A 12,147-nucleotide genomic window follows, 5' to 3' on the forward strand; every position below is an offset into this window, starting at 1 on the left:
ACATAAAATTGACATCCAAGAAAACGGATAGTTCTTCAAGAGTCAAACTGAAAGATTGCCGGCATATTAAAAGTAAATATCCAGACTATCCAGCTGATAAAAAAACGCATAATAAATGTCGGGGAGCAGAAAGAGGTTGTTTGTCATCGAAAAGGGGCTGGTAAACATCCTACGGATGTCCAGGAGTCATGAAAAAAGATCCATCAATGCCCATGAAAATTCCTTGGTGAAATACAAGGAATTTTGGAGGTCAAAAATTTTATGACAGCTCAAGGAGGTTTGACCGAGGTGATCATATCGTGAGGTCCCATGGTAAATGTTGACAAAAACTCTTAGTCAGAAACAGACCACTTGATACAAGTCAACTGTGAACTATTTAAAAAGATGTGGGGACAAATATCCTTACAAATGACCAAGTGCATAACAGTTTATGATTGACAGATATCAGACATTATCAACAGGTGATATTGGGCCTATCTGTGCCCCTTATTTAGCCGTTTCACTTCTAACAATCCATCTATCTTTGATGTGTTTGTCATCGGTGCCGGGAATGTATTTGATAGGGGGGAGGGGCAAATAGTGACGTCATTAGGGCCATTTTTATGGACTTTTTGAGGGAGGCGGCCAGCCACGTGACTAATATTTTTTGAGAGGTTTGCTTTTTATAAAAATCCAAAAAATATACAAAAATTGAATCTAAAATATTAGATTTTATGGAAAAAAAATTTAAAATCAACACGCATGTACAAAAAATTAAAATTTTTAGAAAAAAAAATTCAAAAATTAAATTTTTCTTAATGCAAAACTCCACTACTGTTTATAATTTTTTTTTTTTTTTTTTTTGTAAACAGCAGTAAAATCCATAGCTACTCATAAAATTAAAATTTTTGAGAAAAAAAAATTGAAAAATTAAATAAAATTTCAGACTCTAAATTCCTGTATGGGGGGGGCTACAGCCCCTCCAGCCCACCCCCCTGCAGATGTTCCCACAAATTAATTTTCATTTTTGAGTTCAATTTACATATCAATTGTTTTTTGACATGGTTGTATCAACATATTTACTCCAATTGGAGCATCTAATAGTCAGGAGCACCCTCGAGTGTCTGAAATTGTCACAAATATAACAGTTTAATTTAAACTTTAATACTGCGAAAATAAATTTATACGACCCTGTACATATATAAATATATATTGCAAATGAAACTTAGAAAGCAGATGTCGATGATCTTTAGTCAATGAGGATGCATCAATGGTGTCTAAAAAACCAATTATTAGGTTGAAACATACATAAGTAGCAATTAATCCACACTCATAATATGTAGAATCTACTTCTATATTTATTTTCTCTCTCTCCCTTAAGTTAATTTTCATCGCGTGTCAATTCTTCACACCAAGAAAAAGAAAACAATAACAAAAAAATAGATTTACGACTCCTTGTATTGTTACTTTTTTTAAAGGCGTAGCCAATGAGTTCTATAAATAGAAGGGTATAAAATATTCTCTTGAAAGGGATAACTACTTTTTTTAATTGCAAGATTTTATATTTTCTAAAACATGTCATCATTATTCTTTAGTTATTGAGGAGGCAAAATTTAAGTACTAAGCAATCCTTTTGTACTAGTTCTATAAAAATGCTCTTCCGAATCTTGCATTATATTCCAAACGAATTCAGTATCTATGCAAAGGAGGCATTGATGTAAGAAGTTTGAATTGTCTCTCGGTTGCGAACTGCCCAAAGGAGAATGCTTTAATTTCACGCAAGTGGGAACTGTCTCCACTGATATTCCTGCGGACGTTACATGGTCGACCTGACTAATTGATCAAATGGATGAATAGTCCTTTAAATCAAGGTTAGGTCATTTTAATTGTGTCGAAAGACCCCTTGTTCCGTTCAGGATGAAAGCCAGAGATCAGGAAATGTTTTTAAAAAATCAACTGTGATTCCTGTTTGTGACTATTTGGAATGGAGAAACATCAACAAAGGAGTACATAACAGCATCAAAGACATATAGAGTAAATATTTGACATCTTCTGAGAGATGGTTCAAATATCGATTACTCTCATGAACGTGAGAGATGGAGGCAAAATTCTTTAATGACCAGAGGAGTGTTTGCCCGTTTTGCAATGGTGGAAGAGAGATGATTTGCCATCTCTTTCGGAGCTGCCGGCTTTTAAGTGTAAGTTATGAGTGGATCTCATATGGACTGCTGTAGAATTTTGGAACAAAAACTGCTTGAGATGATTTTTTAGGACACTATTGTGGTCAATGCCATTAGTACAATAACATATTAATTAATTCAGGCAAAAAGGACTAAGAAGGACGTAAACCTTACAGACGTCATCTCCATTACTAACGTATATATCAAAGCCATTAAAGAAATGGGCTAGTGCTTCAGTTAATTGAAAACTATGGCACTAACGTTATTAAGTTTTAATTGTTCTTCTGTTTGTTTTTTATCTTTATTTATTTTTTTTGATCATTTTTTCATTTTTGAAAGAAAAAAAACCCGGTTTTTTTTTTGCATTTTCTAAACCTTTTATCATTATTCTTTAATCATTGAGGAGATAAAGTTGAACCCGTCAAGACCCAAGGTATTCCATTTTTTCTGAATTTCAGCAGCTATTTCTTTTGAAATTATATTTTTTTTTTATAAAAAATAAATCTATGAGCCTCAAAATTTGCACATATATTCTCTGACTATTATTTAACAATGAAGTATTAACATGCAGAAAGGTATGGCTAAAAAAAATTGCAGAAGATATTCTTTTAATTATTGTCCAAACAAGAAGAATTTTGATAAAGCCTCCTTCAAATCCAAAGGGTATTTTTTTGAATAAATAATGGATTTACGAGTCTCAAAATGTGTGCACATACCCTTGTCATTATTCTAATGCATCGTACAAAAAGGTGTATGTATAAAAAAAAGTCTAAAATGTCGTTTTTATGACTATAGCTACAAATATTATATTAAAAGTACTTCTTATTTAATGGAAATAAAAAATAAGATATTATCTTGATCATCATTAACGTCCTTACCATACAAGGAATGGGATATGTGCTTATACCTTCCTCTCACGACAGCTTGTATCTGACCTAACATAACGTCATGACAGCGTAACAGCTCTCATCTCAAACATTCTTCATATTGTCAGGGTTACCACATTCATTTTCTGTTTCTTTTATTTCTTCATTTAGGGAGGACATTACTCTGGATCATGAATCTAAAGTCTTTACCATTATTATTACAATTTTGTATGGAGGCTCATAAATTTGAAGGGGCATGTTATCAGTGGGCCAATGTTTGTTTGGCAGAGTGGAATTGCAAGTATTGATTCTAGTACGAATGTAATACAGTATCGTTTAAACGCGTCAGAGAAGATTTGAATAAGTGATTATTATGTATCTTATTTTCTTCTCTTATAAGAGAAGGAAAGGTTGAGAGATTCACTAACGAGTGACGTCAGCATTGTTGACACAATGAAGTTTTTACAAAAAAAAAAATATATTTTTTAAGTAAAATAGCTAACTATTTAATGTCAAAATGGGACCAATAATTTACCTGCCAATTTTGAACAAAAAAATAACTTTTTTATATCATCATTATTATTGTAAAGCCCTTGAATTTCCCACCCATGTGTTATAATAGACCCTAAAATGTATGAAACATATTTTTTTATATCGTTATACAATCTTATTTCGATTCTAGGCCATTTTGCAGCTAAGAGCCACTGGTCAATCAGTTCTTATAAAATAGAGTCACGATCTGTAATTCCTGTGTCCACATAAAAAATAAACAACTTCTTTACTTCTCAGTGTTTTTTTATATGCCTTTATTTAGATAGCAAATGATATATAAGAATTAAACATAATTGTCTAGTCAAGCTGCATTTGAAGAAATGTAATTCTTTTAAAATTTCTTCACCAGATTTTGGCTTACAATCATAGATATAACAACAAACTCGTTTCTTCAAACTCTTTCTTAAAAGTGTTAGCATCTTCCGCAATGTTCAAAAATGTCTATATGAGTTTGATGGATTATATCTAATAATATCATAAGGCCAGTCTCAAGCACCTTAGATCGTCATAGGAATATTCAATTAGAACACTTCGTATCTTGCACCGTCGTAATTAAAATTGCACGAATATCCTCTGCAACTAGTTATATTCTTATAACCTTTACCATATAATATAACATTTCTCTATCGATTTAGTTTTAGGAGTATGAACTATATTTTCTTATGACCCGGAGAACAGACTTATCACCGTAATTATATCCAGAGTATTGTCCTCCAGACCCCTGACGTTTAAACGAGTAAATGATCACCGAATATGTAACTGAGTCAATTCTGAAAAAGTGTGTCTAATGATGTTGAGTAATTTACCACAATTTTTACATAAAGGCTGACAAACCTAATTCCAGTGACTGTTTAAATTTGAGGTGTGAATTTTCTTCCAACATCAATTTACTAGGTTGTTTTATTTCCATAATCATAATTATATTTATGTGGCCCTAAATTTGACAAAATGATGTAAACATTCCTTGATTCGGGGAATGAGGCTCAAGTCCTCCAGCCCAACCCCTGTGAACGCCCATGGCATCAATTGTAAAATCTTAAAAACTTTAAACCTAATAATTCGTCAAGTTATTTATTGAAAGTTTAATTACCTGAATTATAGACATATTGTATATCAAACTTATCTGTATGAGAATATAATTAAATGCAAGATTTCCCACAGATGTAAAACCCCAAGAAATACCATACATAAATGTGTGGCGATAACATAAAAGCAAGCTGGGATTTTTTGAGAGAAAACTGCATTATAAGTTTATAACTTCATTGACAAACCAAGGAGGATTTTTTAAAGAGTACTGAAAAATTGCCAAACAAGTTATTAATATAATTGATTTTCTTTAAATTTTTACATGAAAATATTATATATACGAGTTCAGTACATTTGATCGTGCGGCATTTGAACTTTATATAGAATTTTAATATCATCAATATAATCCATTTCAGTTTGGTGAGGCTTATTATTCACCAGGTAATCCCTTCCTTCTTTTCGTTATTCTAGCAACGTGATACACTCTTCTTTAAATATAATTTTCACGTCATGACGTCTCAGTATCTTTTATGATCAGTGTTACCAAATATCTGATTTTTATAAGGTTCATTTAACCTTTTATACCGCGGCTCCAAGGAATTTTTTTAATTAATATGTATAAGTTACAGTACTCATATCAAGAGATACGTTTATCATACTGTCGTAATATTGAGAAAAAGTATATCAGCTTGCTTTTATGTTATTGCCACGATTATTATATATTTATGATTAATATGACTCTGGACATTTGAACTTGATAATGTACCAGAGAAGACTAATATTTGAGTAATTTGCATCCAAATAGTCAAAAATGACACATTTAATTTATGAATCATCCATAGAATCATTCCTTTACCCTCCTCTCAAATCTACTGTAAACCCTTCCTAACGCAAACGCTATATATGTTTGTTTCTTTTTTTAAATTGTTAAAGCCATTTAATGGAGTAATAACTTTTATATATACAAAATTGCCTGCTTCTCTGCAGTTTTTTCAGGTAGTAACATTTTTGTACAGCCCTCTACTATTAAAAATTAGAAGTGAAGGGATGACCGCATTAACCAGTTGATTTGTCTGGGATTGCTACAAATCTTTTTAAAGGTGGAAGAAGGCAAAATATACTAATTCATTTGGAGGTAAAGTTATTTTATTTAGTGGTGACAAATAGGTACAGTTGTACAAAAAGGCACACGAGAAGATGTAGTTGGGAGTTGTATTATGAATAACATAACATTATTTATTTGAATTTTTAAATTATTTGAGAAACATACAATTGGCCTATACACAACTATGCAGATTTTGTGTCTAAAGGCGTACGTGGAACGGACTGGCTCATAAATATTAGTCAACATTTGTTACAAATGTATTGAACACTTTTAAAATGGCGTCTCCTTCAATTATGATTTAATTTATGCGTGACGTTAGTGAGCCCCGTTCTATTCTATATTTTGACTTTTCTAGCTACGTCCTTCATCTCTACCTCTCGCAACAATCAACTTTGAAAGAATAGAGTAGTAGAACATTTATTATTGCTGTCAAATAATAATAACAAAAGGAAGAATACATGTAAAAAAAAAAAAAAAAAAAAAAAAAAAAAAGAAGAAGAATTAAAGGGAGCAAATGATGCTCAAAAACTGACTGAGGACGAGGAGGACTCGAGAAAACGAAAAGCTATTACTTCTTTTTCCTTTTTTTTTCACGTGTTGTTTTTCCCAAGTTATTATTATTTTTCTTTTTTAATCCCTTTCTCTCTTTGTCCTCTACTCACCGTTTGTCTAACTTACTCCCCCCTCCTCCTTCTCCATCATCATAATATGTATGTACATATGAATGGTTGGAGAGAGAGAGAGAGAGAGAATAATCGATTATGATGGAGAGAGGAAGAAAAAAAGAGAGTTCATCTTTTTTTTTAGATATAAATTTGTAATAATATAACATCTAAAGGAGAAAAGATGATGGAAAAGAAGAATCTATCCAGCCAGCATCGTAATTAATCGGTTCTAGGAGTCGTGGAAAAAGAGTCAGCTGGGAAACATCGTCACTTTTTCATCTCCTTCTTTTTTTTTTTTTTATTATTATTTATTAGTAGTTGTCGTCATATTTGATAAATTAGGAGATATTATATATATATATGGTTTGTACAAATTGCTACTTGTATAAGCAAATTGTACAAGTTGCAACTAGTAAAGGAAGACTTAATAGTAGACGTGCTATGAGAATAATACAATAGTTGAATCTATTATGAATTAGTGTTGTGTCCGTCCTTATTTAGAACGACCCCGGTCCCGGCCAGTCCAGCCCCACTTATCGATCCTTAAAGAAGGTAAAATCCATCCCTCATGACGTCAATGAGTGTGTTTTTCCTTAATAAAATAAATTATAGAACCATTTAACAATATGATAGATAATATGTTTGTATTTTATTGTAAAGGATAATATTTTTTTGCAAGATACATATTTCACTTATCTTATTTGGCTCAATAAATCGTCGACACTTTTATCATAAAGTCCGAAGGACCGGTCCCAATGACTGAATGTCCTAAGACTGGACTGGAATGGACCAAATAAATAAGGAGCCACACAACACTACAATGACATATATTCATGACAGGTTTGTAAGCGTTCCGTTCAACTTTTTTTCTTTGTTTAGGCATTATTGCATTCCCTTCTACGTTCCAGTCATGAGGCAGGAACAGATACACTCTATCACAGCAAATCGCGACTTCTACTTATAAAGTCTCAGGAAGGCCTCATTTGAGGACTAGGATTCAAAAATCTTAACACAATAATTCGGGGAATATTAGCGTTCAAATGTACTACAACTGACTAAAATCAATTCATTCATTGTCGAGATGGAGGGCAAAAGTATAGGTAAAGTATAGCCGATTTGATTCCTTCCGAGTACAACAACAAGATAAGGAAAACTGAAAAGCGAAATGATAGCATTAATTAACTTGATTGGACATTATTTATTTTAAGACAAAAAACTACAACTTATCTTATACACAACATATATATATATATAGGCTGGTATGGTACGGGGTTGTGCCGCCGTTCGGTACGTGTTAACCTTCGGAGCAGTACGTATTTATATTATCCCGTATTTCCTATTTTGATACTATAATTTTTTTTTTGTGTGTGTGTTTTTAACATTCTTTATATGGTAAATAAATAGGGTCAAAAGAATTAAAACATTATTCAAAAGAAATAGAAAAGGAGAGAGATATTGACTTACAAAATGATAAAATGCATTGACGAAAACCTTGTGGTATGGTGAAAGGATTATTCAGAAAAAATCCCTAATGCTTTTAGGTTATCTTTAAGATACTTTGCAACTACAGGTACATCTGTAGTAAACTATAAATTCAATAATTATAGTACATATTATATAGCCCTTGTATATTTATGTCAATAAATTAAAGTAGATTTAAGAATAATTAATTTGTACCCAACAGAAATTAATAAATCATACTATCATATAAACCGCGCTCAGTGAAAGGCGTACTGCCCTTCATACCAAACGGTGGGTTTAGCGTATTGTCCTAAACCTAATATATGTATATAGGTACAAAGGTTTATCTCATTTCTTGATCCCGGGAGACAGTTTTACTTGGGGTTTTCATCTACGGGAAATCCTGTATTTAATTATATTCTAATGTTCATAACTTTAATAAAAAGGATATTAGTCAAAACTTTATTACACAGTCAAAACTCCGTATTGTAGATGCAGATGAAATGTTGAATGAATCCCTAATGGAGAGCGAGTCGCATCATCCTATAAAAGTAATTTTCAAAACTTTGAGAATGTGTACCACCTGTGTTGAGTAAATATCAACATCTTCAATTACTGACATAAATAGGAAATTTGTATGGATAACCTTTTATTACAATAAAAGGCATGGCGTACTCTCCCCCACCCCCTAGAGGTCACGGATCTACCTCTGGTGTGAACCAAAACTGTATTTAACTCTTTTTAATAATTATTTAAAAGTTAATAACATACTCTACTAATTAAGACTCACAAATATACAACAATTTATACTATATAAATTATAGCATTCTTAGTCAGGAGGTGCCGCATAAGGCGGTTAAAAAAACCCGTGGATTTCGCATAATGCGGTATTTGTAATTCATTGTTTAGAAGTGTATATTTTTGCATCAGGGGAAGTGTCCTGTAAGTATTTGACTTGATAACAAGGTTAATAGAAATAAAAGGTTAGACCATCATGTAATCCGGCTTGCTAGAATTCTGAATCTGATGTAACGTACCGACTGTTGGGCAAGACAGAGAGACTTCGACAAAACACGCAACCACTCATAGTTTATGACATCACTATTGCTAGAACTTTCAATTTAATGTATCCTACCCCCTGATGGGAAAGAAAAACTGATTTTGACAAAACCCGCAACAACCACTCATATCTAATATGACATCAATATTAAAAGCGTGATGGAAGTCAAACATCAGTCGATCACGTGTTATTGCATAACCTTGTATTTCTATTAGCCTTGACTTAAAACTGTTGGTTAATGTATGAAGCTAAACGTTAAATTTTACAATTGCAAATAATTTATGATGAATAAAATGTTTTCATTGTCCTAACCGTACTAAAAAAAAGGATTTTTAAGAGTTTTATTACTATAAAAGTCCCCTAGTACATCGGTGACTTTTTCTTCTTACCAAAAACCGCGATAAATATTAACAAATTAATTTATTAATTTTCTGCAAGACTCCTCGAAACACCCTGAGAGTTGACAGATTTGGTTGGCATTCACTAAATAGTAATCTGTTGTACTATAAAATATGCAAACATCCGATTTATGAATGTTTAAGGGGATTTCCATGTTCAAGTACTTTAAAAAAATGAAATTATATATAACAGCTGATTGATTTCATGAGGTGCAATTAATCCCTTATTTTGATCCCCACTTCTTGCCAAGGCAAAAATGGATTAGGATGATGCGACTCACTCTCCATTAGGGATTCATTCATCATTTCATCTGCATTTACAATACGGAGATCCCGCTACATTTTTCGGCTGTGTAATGAGCTCTTGGTTAATATCCTTTTTATTATTTCCTTCATGTCATCATGGGGGGAAGAAGTAGTAGCTGTTGTAAGGACAGACACAATAGAATGGTAATAAAACAAAAAGAATATGTGAGAAAAAAACAACCATAAATAAACAAACCATTAGAGAGTTGAAAAATAGATATTAATATCTCTTCCCCTCTACTTTACCGTCGATCCTTTTATTTACTTTATGCAATTTAGCTAAATAGATGTAACCTATACACGTGACGTCTGAATTGTTGATGTTGACCATTACTGGGGCTTAAAGTACCAAGTTATAAAACCATATTCAGGGGTGTCTGCAGGAGGTGGGCTGGAGGGACTGTATTCCCCCAAAATATCCGAATTTCCAAAAAAAAAATCATATTTTCTCCCCCAATATTTGATTTTTTTCATATTTTTTCACCCAAAATTTAATTATCTCTGAATAGCAATGAATTTTTGACAAAAAAAATTCCAATTTTTTTTTTATAATTTAATTTTTGAATTTTTTTCTCGAAAAAATCAACTTTACTCAAAACCACTATGATTTTTTGAAATTTTTTTTCCAAAAATTTAATTCCTTGTCGATAGCTATGGATTTTCGAAATTTTTTTCCAAAAAAAATTATTTTTGGAAAATAGTTGTGAATTTTTGAAATTTTTTAAAAAAAAATTAATTTTTTTGTAAATTCCTATGGATTTTCGAAAAAATTTAATTTTTTGTAAATACCTATTGATACCTATGGTCTTGAGTAAATCAATTTTACTCAAAACAACTGTGATTTTTTGAAATTTCTTTTTCAAAAATTTAATTCCTTGTCGATAGCTATGGATTTTCGAATTTTTTTTTCAATAAAAAAAAAAATAATTTTTAGAAAATAGCTGTGAATTTTTGAAATTTTTAAAAAAAAATTAATTTTTTTGTAAATTCCTATGGATTTTCGAAAAAATATAATTTTTGAAATTTTATTATGAACAACTTTGTATTTTTTTAGTTTTTGGATTTATTTTCAAAAAAATTCCATAAACCAAGACCCTTACCATAAAGAAATATATATCGTTTCCTACGGAAATCCCTGATATTAACTTTAAGGTAAAAGAAAACTTTTGGATGATGAAGAAATGAGACAAAAAAATAAATAAAAGCGCTTAAACTTTACTCCCTATCAAAAATCTATCCTTCTAATATCTACTACAGTGTGGGTAAGCAAATAATATTGTTTTTAATAGTAAGATGTAATTCAACTTCAGTATAAAGAACATGCGGGTTTGATTTACAACTTTTTTCAAATTTAGATTACGACTAGTCCAGAAAAGTTATGAAATAGTAAGAAGATAAAAAATGACTCTACGATGTCATCTTTAGTTAGTACAACTTGTTCAAAAGTTTGAAAGGAGACAAAATATTTTTTTTTAGAATAATGAATTGTACTCACACATCTGCAAATATTATTCATATACTAATTTTATTTTCTAATATCATATCATTTTCCTAATTTCTTTAGTAGTTAATATTTGACCATATCATATATATTTTTATTCAAAGGCCCTGATGTACATGGACATCATATTCTCCATCCATTTACAATTGAAATGCTCTTTAAATTGACTTTTTTTTGGCGGATTATCACACAATTCTGATCATATCAAATATAGATATAGTTGAATAAGAATTAACATCAAAACAGGGGCTTCATATCAAACATAAATCTTGATTAAATGAGGATCCTTTAAATGTGCTGTATTGCTACAGTTGAATGCATTTATGTACTAAAAAGAGGAAACACAATCGGTCATTGATAATGAAGTCTCTATAGTAGTTGGTTTTCTCTTCTGTGATCACGGTTTCATCGGAGTTATAAGGATTTTAAACCTACATGAAATATTTATTTATATATTTCATCATTTACTATAGTATCAACAAAAATATAAATTTGCATCAATTATATAAATGATTACTCTCCAACAAATCCTTAGAATTATTATCTATTTTTCATGTGCCGTGGAGTACTGTAGTTCATTGCTAAACCTCATCCAAGTAACATTCAGGTTTTCATATATAGTACTTCACTTCACCTAAACGCCTGCGAGATTTCATTCATTTTAACGTTGCGTTTTATACCATTCTTCCAGTTGAGTAGTTTGCAAAGAAAAAGAAAAGAGCGCGAGGAGAAAGCGGGATCGAGACTTATGATATTACAGATTTAATAGCATTGTTAATATAGCCTGCCTATTATATTATTATTATAGTTGATTCTCAGAATAATAGCTAATGAAACGACAAAGTAGAGTATTTGAAATATATTTGAAGCTCAAAGTTTAAAAAGAGGCTTTAATGAAATATAATCTACATACTAAAAAAATAAACCATTAAACATTTAAGTTAAATACAAAAAATTAAGTAATTAAAATCATATAACTATTAATAATAATAAATTATAAATAAAGAATATTGAAGTAATAGATTGATCCAGATAATTTTTCTTGTTC

This window comes from Lepeophtheirus salmonis, chromosome 10 (assembly GCF_016086655.4).
Source record: "Lepeophtheirus salmonis chromosome 10, UVic_Lsal_1.4, whole genome shotgun sequence".
Lineage (NCBI taxonomy): Eukaryota > Metazoa > Arthropoda > Copepoda > Siphonostomatoida > Caligidae > Lepeophtheirus > Lepeophtheirus salmonis.